Below are 10,748 nucleotides of genomic sequence, written 5' to 3' on the forward strand. Positions count from 1 at the left end.
GGAGTTGCAAGTGCACCAATATAATCTGTGTTCTTTCCTGGCCAACCACCTTCAAATAAACAATCTCAAAGCCTGAAGAATGAAGAAAAAGTCAACTGATGAGAGAGATATGCCAACAGACTATAGCAATTTACCTGCTCCCACAGGTTTCCCTTGTTGTTGCATAGAGAGTGAGCAAAACTAAGACAAATTACTGCCCACACCATCTAACCAGGCCTCTACAATGCATACCAGGTGAGTAATCTCACACACATTCAAGTCCTTAATAGCAACTGTTTTGCTATCCACTGACCTGGCATTAAGTAAAAGCATTTTCCATGCCCTATTATTTGGAATGAGACATGGATGCTTGACTTCACTTTAGCTGTCAATGTTATGAAATCATGGGAGTTGTAGTTTTACAAGTTATTTAGCCTTCTGTGTTGAAGAGTGCTAGTGCACTCACTATTTCATAGCACTAAACCACAGCAGTTAAAGTGGCGTCACATTGCATTAATTCTACAGTCTAAGTGCATCCACAGTTTGGGAGTGACCAACATGCTATAGTGAAATCTTCCCTCAGAATGATGTAGATATACATAATTTTAAGATGTTTTAACAGCCTTCTACTTGTTTTCAATTGCTAATCTTTTGAAATAATTTAATCTGTTTAAATCATCTTTTATCATCTTAAGCTCTTTATATATCATACATTGAGATTACCTGCATGCTATCCGAGATGCCCAGGTGAGATATAAATATGAAATAAATAAAAGATGGATTAATGAATGAATCAATTTGCCTGTAACAAGGCAAAACACTGGTCCATCTATTTCAGATCAGCTTTGCCAGGGGAGTGCAGATTTTGCAAAAACTCCAATATTTTTTCACCATTAATTGTGCTGGCTAAGGCTTATGTGAACTGTAGTCCAACAACAGATGGAGGGAGACATTAGGGATCTTTGGGTAGGACTAGGAAATAATTTTGCCTAAATCGGTGAGATCTGTTGCATGTCATTTTTGATGCCACAAGGTTAAATGGATCAAGTATCTGGTTTAGGAAAAAGGAAGTTTCCTACATAACTATATACATATTTCTATTTCCTTTTTTTCACATGATTCTGATACTTTATTGAACATTTTTGTCTTAAAAGTGTTTCCTCTTAAGTAGTGGCTACAGCGACTGCCTGGGTTCTCAGCACAGACACTCGAGTGGCATGGATCTTCACCAGGTGGTCCATAAACTCTTGATATGGAGATTTGGTGAAGACTGTCTCCTTCCAGAGGTTGGGGGTCAGATAACTGTAGGTCTTGGAGATGGCGTCAAAAGTGGACTTTGCAAAGTTGCCCAAGGTGGCTGTGCAGCCTCTGGTCAAGGTGTAGCAGTCGTCAATGCTAGCCATCATCAACAGCTTCTTGGGAACTGGGGCAGAGACAGTCCCGGTACCATGTGGTGCAGGGATGAGGCGCACTATGACTCAGCCACATCGACTGGTGACCTTGCAAGGCACAGTGTTTGCTAATCTTGTTGCCCCAGTAGCCCTGCCTGACTTGAACGATGGACAGCTTGGCCAAGATGATGGCCACCTGGAAGGCAGTGGTCACTTTTTGGAGCATTTAACACCAAGGCCCACGTGGCCGATGTAGTCGCCGATGGCAACAAATGCCTTGAACCTGGTTCGTTGACCGGCACAGGTCTGTTTCTGCACCGGCATGATCTTCAGAACGTCATCTTTCTATTTCACCATTATTATTATTTTTTAACCTATTTTTAGCTTTTGTGCACTGAACATTGAAACAGAGGTCATGTATCCAGGAGATGAGGTGTGACTTTATACTCATGGAGAGCAATGCAATTCTAACTTGTTAGTGATCTTAAACTCTAAATGCACCAAAAATGTGTATCTGCAATGTATAATGAGCACTGCATATCAATGTGCTATGCATTTAAGTGTGCAATCTGTCTCAGTGTGCATGAATACACAACTTGTAATTTACTCCCATGAACAATTACATTATCATAACGATGAATGTAATACAGTTGTTCTGAACTGGACAACAGCTTCCATATGTGGACTTAGACAGTCAGCATACACAAAGAGGATGGCTGGTCAGAGGCCTTTGCATGCATATCATATGCTTTACCACTGAGCTATAACATTTTCCCCTGTGATCCCATGAGCATATCCCCCTTTCATAGGAGTGGGATTTGGCAGAGAAAATATCCAACTGCAACAGGATCATCAATCAGATTTTCATTTTGATTTTGGATAGGCTTGAGCATTTGAACATCATCATGATTTGAAACCAGAAGGAGACGGAGCAGCAGGTTGTTAATAAACAAGATGGAGAACAAAGTCATAAACAAGCACCTGAGACTTGGAAGAATACTGTATAGCAGCTAGTAAATCAATTTATCTATGCTCCTCCCAAATGAATACTTTGCATAGGAAATGGGAAGCATGTTTCTCAAAGCACTTGTTGCTAAAGCTGGAGGGACCAAAGGTTGTCACTAAGATTGGAATTCTTGTGTGCTTGTGTGTGAACAAATCTGTCAGTTCAAATCTGATCTTCTCATTGGCTTAGAAACTTTATTTTGCTTTTATTATAAAACTGGATGAAATGTTCTCATTTGCATTGGATAATTCAAAAGGGAAAGAGGAGACAACTTTGGTTCAGTACTGTAAACACCATATTCAAAACTAGGCTTTTAGAAGCTACATGCAGAGTTCTCTATCTGGATGGCTGAATCTGTCAATTTTGCTTTCTCTCACATTCTTTTCTGTTCTGGCATCTAAAAAGGTATTACAAGTGAATCTTTGATTAAAGACATTGCACAAACGAAATAAACACAAAAGGCATCACAAATGAAATTCTCAGTACACATGGCACATACACAACAAAAAGTATGCATTGCTAATTGGATAGATTTACCATGAGATGTGTAAACATTCTAGAAATGGATGATATTTCTCCTAATGGAGAGAGAAAAATGAAAGTGAGTGTACTTTGATCATCCTCATCCTCACCATACTGAATATTTACAATCCCTTGGAATCAAAAATGGCTTACAAATAGGAGATAAAAGGACACATCAGTAAAAACTTACAGGACATGAACATGTAACTAGAAACATTGCAAAGCAATTATTTAAAAAATCCATAAGAAATAAGAAATGAATATAGCATGCTATTAAATTATCTTCCATTATAAAAACATTATCCAGTGTCCCATGAAAACAAAACACAGCTCTGTTCACCTGCTGATGGAAAGATGCCATGGTTGGTGCCACCTCTAGAAAAGATCCTCTCCCGTGTTCCTACCAGACCTACCTGTGAAGGTGGTGAGATGAAGCAAAAGGCCTTCCCTGCAGATTTCAAAGTTTGGGCAGGCTGTCCTGGCTCAGCTAGCATACACTTGCAGACTGAGAACTTCATCGAACGGGTGGTGGAAAGCAAAGGAAAGTGGAGGGAACCATTTTACCTGTTCCTTACCATCTTTCCCTGTCTCCTGGGCTGGCCAGTTGCCCAACATTCTTCCCATGTCTTTCTCTATGTTTTCCCACTCTCCTTCACTTTCTTGGGTGTTACTTGACTACTGAAGATGTACTTTTGGCTACATTTCCATGCACTGGAAGTAACCTTATGCCATGTTATAGCCTCCGTGGGACTTGTGTGGGACTCCATTTTTGAAGTGAAGGAAAATGGAGACAGAAGTCCATTTTATGAAGTCCTGAGTGAAGGAGCAAGCCATTAATTGAAAATCTACAGACACCTCATGCAAGAGCAATATATCAAGAGGGCTCAGAAAGTGTTCTTACCTGTAGGGGCCCATTTGGTACAAGTATAATCAAAACAGATCCATGTTTGGGAGAATAAGAAGTAATTTCAACAATCTAGTGTCTAGGAATCCAGCAAGCTCATTTGGTAGTCCAGGGGCCAGAGTCACAAAAGTCACAAAACAAGAATGCTATCCAGAAAGCAAAGAAGTTGCTTCCAGCAACCCACATTAGAGGTGAATCTTACATGAGCTGCAAGCATTTGATCCTAATCAGAAGTGCCTATAATCTTACCTAACAAGTAGCCCCTTGACCCATTCCACTTGAAAGATCTTTGGACTTGTAGACTGTGCTGCTTCTTTGGTTGATTCTACTGATGGTTGATCCTAGCTTTGTGTCTCCCGTGGCTTCCCTAAAACAAGGAAAGCTTCAGGGCTCTCTTCAGATTCCAAGTGATTCCTTGGTGCAGACTCCATGATCCAGGGAACTTTGGAAGACTACAATTGTTCAAGTAACCTAGACCTAAGTTATGTGGGACTTTGTAGGTCATAACAAGAACCTGGAGTTGTACCTGAAACCAGGTCAGCAGTGAAGCTGTTGTGAACTTTCTAAACCCACCTTTGTCTACAGTTAGGCTGCAGCCATTTTGGATTAGCTGAATGATCCAAACATTCTTCAAGGGCCTTGAGAAATTTCTTATAATACATTCAAAAAGAATATTTATTTATTTATTTATTTACTTTGCTTGTATACCACAGTTTCTCAGCCCGTAGGCGACTCAACGCGGTTCACAACAAGAGCAAAAAGACAGTCATAACAGTATAGCAATATACAATTTAAAACCATGAGAGCATAATATACAAAGTAATGGCACATCAATAACAGCACATTAACGTCTCATAACTAGAATCGTGATCCAATTCGTCATCTATAATTCTGTTCCCATATTCATCGTATTCATTGCACTGTTTATCCGAATGCCTGTTCAAACAGCCAGGTTTTTAGTTTTCTTCGAAACACCATTAACGTAGGAACTGATCTAATGTCCATGGGAAGGGCGTTCCACAGCCGAGGGGCCACCACAGAGAAGGCCCTGTCCCTCGTCCCCGCCAGCCGTGCTTGTGATGCAGGCGGGATCGAGAGCAGGGCCTCCCCAGAAGATCTTAGAGTCCTGGTGGGTTCATAGGCAGAGATACGTTTGGATAGGTAGCTTGGGCCCGAACCGTTTAGGGCTTTATAGGCCAACGCCAGCACTTTGAATTGAGCCCGGTAGCAAATTGGCAGCCAGTGGAGCTGTTGCGGCAGAGGAGTTGTATGCTCCCTGCGCTCCGCTCCTGTTAGTATCAAGCCATCTTCCAAGCCATCTTCAAAGGCAACCCCACGTAGAGAGTGTTGCAGTAGTCTAGACGGGATGTAACCAGAGCGTGGACTACCGTGGCCAAGTCAGACTTCCCAAGGTACGGGCGCAGCTGGCGCACGAGCTTTAACTGTGCGAATGCTCCCCTGGTCACTGCCGAAACCTGGGGTTCCAGGCTCAGCGATGAATATAACTGGAAGATGTGTCACAATATTCAGAACAGAACTTTGTATCTAGTGCAAAAGATCTAACTTTGTAAATAGATTCCTGGTCACTGCAGAAGCTTGAGCTTCCAGCTTAAGGAAAGGATTGCAGAGTAAATTTGAGCTGCAAACCATGTTTTCAAGGAGAAATTGGCTGGAGGTAGATCTACACAGTAGAATCAATACCACTTGATATCATTTTAACAGGCGTTACTCAGTACTGTGGAATCCAGGGAGCTGTACAAGGTTTAAAACCTTCTTTGCCAAAGAGTGTTGGTGTCTCACCAAACTACAAAATCCAGGATTCAGTAGCATTGAGCCATGGCAGTTCAAGTGACATCGAATTGCATTAATTCTACAGTGCAGATGCAGCCTTGGGGGCCCTTCCACACAGATGTATAGAATCCACATTGAACTGGATTATCTGGCAGTGTGGACTCATATAATCAAGTTCAAAGCAGATACTATGGATCATCTGCCTTGACATTCTGGGTAATATCATTGTGTGGAAGGGTTCTGAGTCTCCTTAATGCATGTCCAGGAAAATAGCTGTTCTCTGAATGGAAATTGTTGTGATGACTAGGCTCTTGTGGGTTTTTTCAGGCTATAGGGCCATGTTCTAGAGGCATTTCTCCTGACGTTTCGCCTGCATCTATGGCAAGCATCCTCAGAAGTAGTGAGGTCTGTTGGAATTAGGACAATGGGTTTATATATCTGTGGAATGGCTGCTTACAAAGCAGGTTTTGGAGTTGATTTTTTTCCTCATTGTGTGTTGGAAACATAATTTTAGCCTCTCCAACAACTATAAAAGCAAGCTCAACTTTATGCCATCATATTTCACTTATTGGATGCCCAACCCAATTTTTAAACATCTTTAGATATGGCTCATTTTTCTCCCGTGGCACTCTAGGCATTGGACTGCCAGCAATATCAATCCAGAAAATTTTCCTTTTTTTCCTGATTTTCTCACATCGCTAACCTCAGTCTTCCTATAAGATGGCATTTACGCATCAGCTTTCCAGTTCTGCATGTGCCATGTTCCGTACCCTATAATTGCCACCTCGGGCACAGTATCTTCATTTCAAAACAGATTAAGATGGTAGAAATTGAACCATCAAAGCATATTCAAAATATTTCTGTTTTGTTGGTTAGTCTCACGGATATTTTCTCAGAAGTACATGCATGCTCTAGGATCCAGAACCGATTTGTCTGAAATATAGTTTCATACTTTTTAAAATTCTCTTTCTCTCTCATTCTTCCTTTCCGTGCGTAGTCATTTGTACGAAATCCTGTTTGATAAATTTAAAATTCCCTTTCTCTCCTTCCTTCCCCTTTCGCTCTGTATTCTGTCTTGTTTGATGCATTTAAAATTCTCTTTTCCTTTCATTTCCTCTGTATGTGCGTGCATGCTCCTCCAGGTCAATTATGAAACACAATCGAAATAAAACTCCAACAAACTCCACTTCATTCCTCCCCCTCCTGATCACTCTTGCAAGTCTTCATGAATGACCCCAACTTTATTTTAATATGACGAATTAACAAATGTTTACGCAAGCTGTTTCCTGTCAATTCTATACCATAGCCTTTCTCCTAATCCTCATTTATTTAATTGGTGGGAAGTCATTTCTGCTCTCAAGATATAGCCCAACCAGTTTGGAAGAAGAAAAGAAAAGAGAGGAAAGGAAAGGAAAGGAAAAAAAATGTAAGCATTTTGTATTTTAGTGAATATATATATATATATATATATATATATATATATATATATATACACATACACACACATATACACATACAGATAGATATATATGCAACTTTTATTTGATGAAAGTTACTATTAACATATTTTCATAATCTTCTCAGCCTGGCAACAGCAGGAGTAAAAAGGTGTGAGGGGCATGCAATATTCATGAAATTAAGGGGAGCCGAGATGAAAGGGAGTTCCATTAGGGAGACCAAGTGTGACAATATGACACATATTTGCATATTTTAGACTTTAAATCTTTTCAGCCCATCCAAGTTGATATATGGATGTAAACATGCATTGCCAGTTTTTAGCATATTATAAGCCCTCAAGACTTTGCATGCATTTTAATATGTTTCATTATTGCCATAGATTTTAATTTCGAAAGCACGCGGCTTTGATGGAAGAAAGCTGGAAGCCGCAGCATCTGGCCCCTGCTCCAGGCGAGCTGGTGCCTCCTCGAATGCTCTTCCTGGAGATCACTCTGCCTCTCCCTCCAATGCAACCGGGTGGCAGTTCTGTGCAGAGGGAGGGCACAGGGGTTGGGGGTGTTTTTTTTTGGGGGGGAGGGCATGGGTGGCAAATTGAATGCTTTGTTCAATCACTTGCTAATTATGGGCTAAGCTCACCAGCCTGAAAGAGAATCCTGCAAGAAGAGCAAATAGAGAGAGAGAGAGACAGAAAGAGAGAGAAATAAATTCACTGACATATTCAACCGCCAGCACAATTAAACTATTGACGATCACAGGATCATAGAGGGATAAAATTATAGAACTGGAAGGCACCTATTTATTTATCTGTCTTTTTTTGTTTATTTTATTTTATTTTATTTATTTGGGGTGCTTCTACCCCGCCCTTCTCAACCCCCGGGGGGGGGGGGGGACTCAGGGCGGCTTACAAAAAGGCACAATTCAATGCCTAACAATTCAAAAAATATATTACAACTATAAGCCAGCCAGTATCAAGTTTCAGATTGTTTTGCTTATCCATTGATTTCTAGGATATGTTTACAGTTTTTACTTTTTTTTTCAAACAAAAAAAAATCAAAATATGTAATTTTTTTTAACCTCTCCACAGTGACAAAATATGAGGAGGGTATAATTCCTGCAAAATTTCATAAATATTTAGCCATCCACTGATTTTTAGGATTTTTTTAAAAAAATAAGCAATTTATGCATCTTTGGCAAGTGACACAGTGACACTCTCTCTCCTTCAGAGAACTTTGGGGCTTCCAAAATGTTTACAGCTGTCAGAATGAAAGATGCCATACATGTAGGATTTTTTATTTTACTTTTAAAGATTTTTTTCCTCAATTACAGATTTTTGAGTTGAATTGGACTAGATGCTTTTGGGATCCCTTTTAGGGGAAAGTTTAGAGGCTCATTTCTCTGTCATTTGTATGGATATCAGGATGAAACATGAGACATTTGTAGGACAATTTTATGCCTGTCAGTTTCCCAAGTTTCAGAACATTTCACTCATGCACTGATATTTTGGAAATTCTTAGTTTTACAAATAAGATTTTGTTTTTTTTATAGAAGGGATCCCCTTGAGTGAGACAACATATTTAGGGCATCATTCCTTCCAAGTTTCAGAATGTTTCACTCATGCACTGATTGTTTGGAATTTTTCTCTCCTACTGATTTTTTCTCTCCTACTGAATTTTTCTCTCCTACTGAAAGAAAACAGATGCAGCTGACAGTAGGTATTTCTGGAACTTAAAGTCCCTTCATAATAGAGGACAGGAATGGAGAGGAAACCCAGTCCTGTGACTGGCTGAGTAAGAGTATGAGGTGCAGTAAGTTTAGCTGTGCTCCACAGAGATTGCTTGCTTCAACTTGGAAAAAAATGGTCAGGATATACTAACAAAACTAACAAACCTGTCTGCAATTTGGTGGGGGGCCTGATTTGTTTGGGTTTGGGGAGAGGGGGGTCTTCCTGCATTTTATTTTAGCAGTTTGCATCTACAAATCACCAAAATTGTCCAGAACTGTGTCTGAAGTTTTACAGACCTCTACTATCTGTCTATCTATCTATCTATCTATCTATCTATCTATCTATCTATCTATCTATCTATCTATCTCTATCTAGTATGTATCTATCTCTATGGAAGTGGAAAATTAAATATTTGCTGGCAATTCCTAAACCCTCTGCCATTTTTTCCATATATGTTGAATCACATTGGATAAGGCCAGGTATATATATACACACACACAAACATACATATTATTCAGATTTCAAACCAGTCTGCGAGCAACCATTTCATTAACCTCAGTTTTCAATCTAACCACTGAGACATTAAAAAAAGAACATAGAGAGAACAGGCTCAATTAGTAATGTAGAGACAAGGTGACCAGGACAAGAAAGGAAAATAATGCAGACCAAGAGCCTATGTTCAAAATGTAGTTCAACATACTCTCGTCTACATGGGAACCGAAGAGCAAATCTTCCTTTTTTATGCTTTTCAAGCTAATCCCATTGATGTTTAACAATCTCCAAGGCTGTGGGTGGCTTGTCGGATTAGTCACTGCTGTTTTTCATTCTAGGATCAAATTCAATTCAGGGGTTAGCAGAATGAACAAAAGATAACTCTAATCAGATTGCTGATGCCTATCTATAGAAAATATCTAGAAAATAAACAGTGATTTGGTAGTGAATAACATCCATGGCATATTGTGATGGCATTTGCTGACCTGTTTTTGTGCTATGTGAAAAAGAAAGAATCTATTTGTTCAAAAAATAAAAATAAAAGGTACACCCTTGAAGACAAAGATTCCCTGGGTGATTTTAATTTTCTTCAAATGCATTTCTCCCATCAAACCAGGATTAAAATGCATTGATGGATCAAGAAGACAGTAGTCGCCAAGACAAAGAATGGATAAATTAGTGATTTTTGCTATTCAAAATTATCGGTATGTGTGGTTGACTTGGGCATTATTCCATCTGAAAAACTGCCCTACTTTCAAGAGGAGTAATTGCAGCAACACTCAGATGAAAGGCAGGAGGGAAGGGAGGCTTTATTGGTGAAAAGATCTATCAGAAAACAGATCACCAGCATCATTAGGGTTGGTAACGCATAGAATCAGTTGGAAGAGACCTCACAGGCCATCCAGTCCAACCCTTTTCTGCCCTGTTCCGGAAGCATTCTCTCCTGAGGTTTTGTCCACATCTATGGCAGGCATTCTCAGAGGTTGAGGGATCTGTTGGAAACTAGGCAAGTGAGGTTTATGTATCTGTGGAATGTCCACAGAAATCAGAAGAGCTGCAAGGCCAAGTACAAGCCACCAGAGTAAAGACAAAGATCCACCCAGAGGAAAAGTTTTCTTATAATACATCAAGGGAACCAATGACCGCCTAGGGAAGCTGATGAAGAAACACGACATGCAAACAATCTACAATTTACTAAGAAAATTTGACAAAAACTATATTCAGCAATAGGCAAGACAGATCCCCTCACCTCTGCTGCTGTGGACAAGTCTACATATGGACCACCAAACGCAGCATTGCCCAAACATGAATCAAGGAACATGAAAGCCACTGCAGACTAATTCAGCCAAAGAAGTCCATCATAGCAGAGCACTTGATGACCCACCCTGGACATAGTATATTATTTGAGAACACAGAAATGCTGGACTACTCTCACAACTACCATGTCAGGCTAAACAGAGAAGCCAAATGCTGGTCTACTCT

The 10,748-nt window shown here is 40.0% G+C and overlaps 1 pseudogene; it reads right to left on the reverse strand.

Moving 5' to 3' along the window:
- Nucleotides 1-1,142: 1,142 nt before the first annotated feature.
- LOC132765355 (small ribosomal subunit protein uS5 pseudogene) lies at nucleotides 1,143-3,416 on the reverse strand (annotated as a pseudogene).
- Between the last annotated feature and the right edge of the window lie 7,332 nt (nucleotides 3,417-10,748).

Source organism: Anolis sagrei, chromosome 2 (assembly GCF_037176765.1).
Source record: "Anolis sagrei isolate rAnoSag1 chromosome 2, rAnoSag1.mat, whole genome shotgun sequence".
In the NCBI taxonomy this organism is placed as follows: Eukaryota; Metazoa; Chordata; class Lepidosauria; order Squamata; family Dactyloidae; genus Anolis; species Anolis sagrei.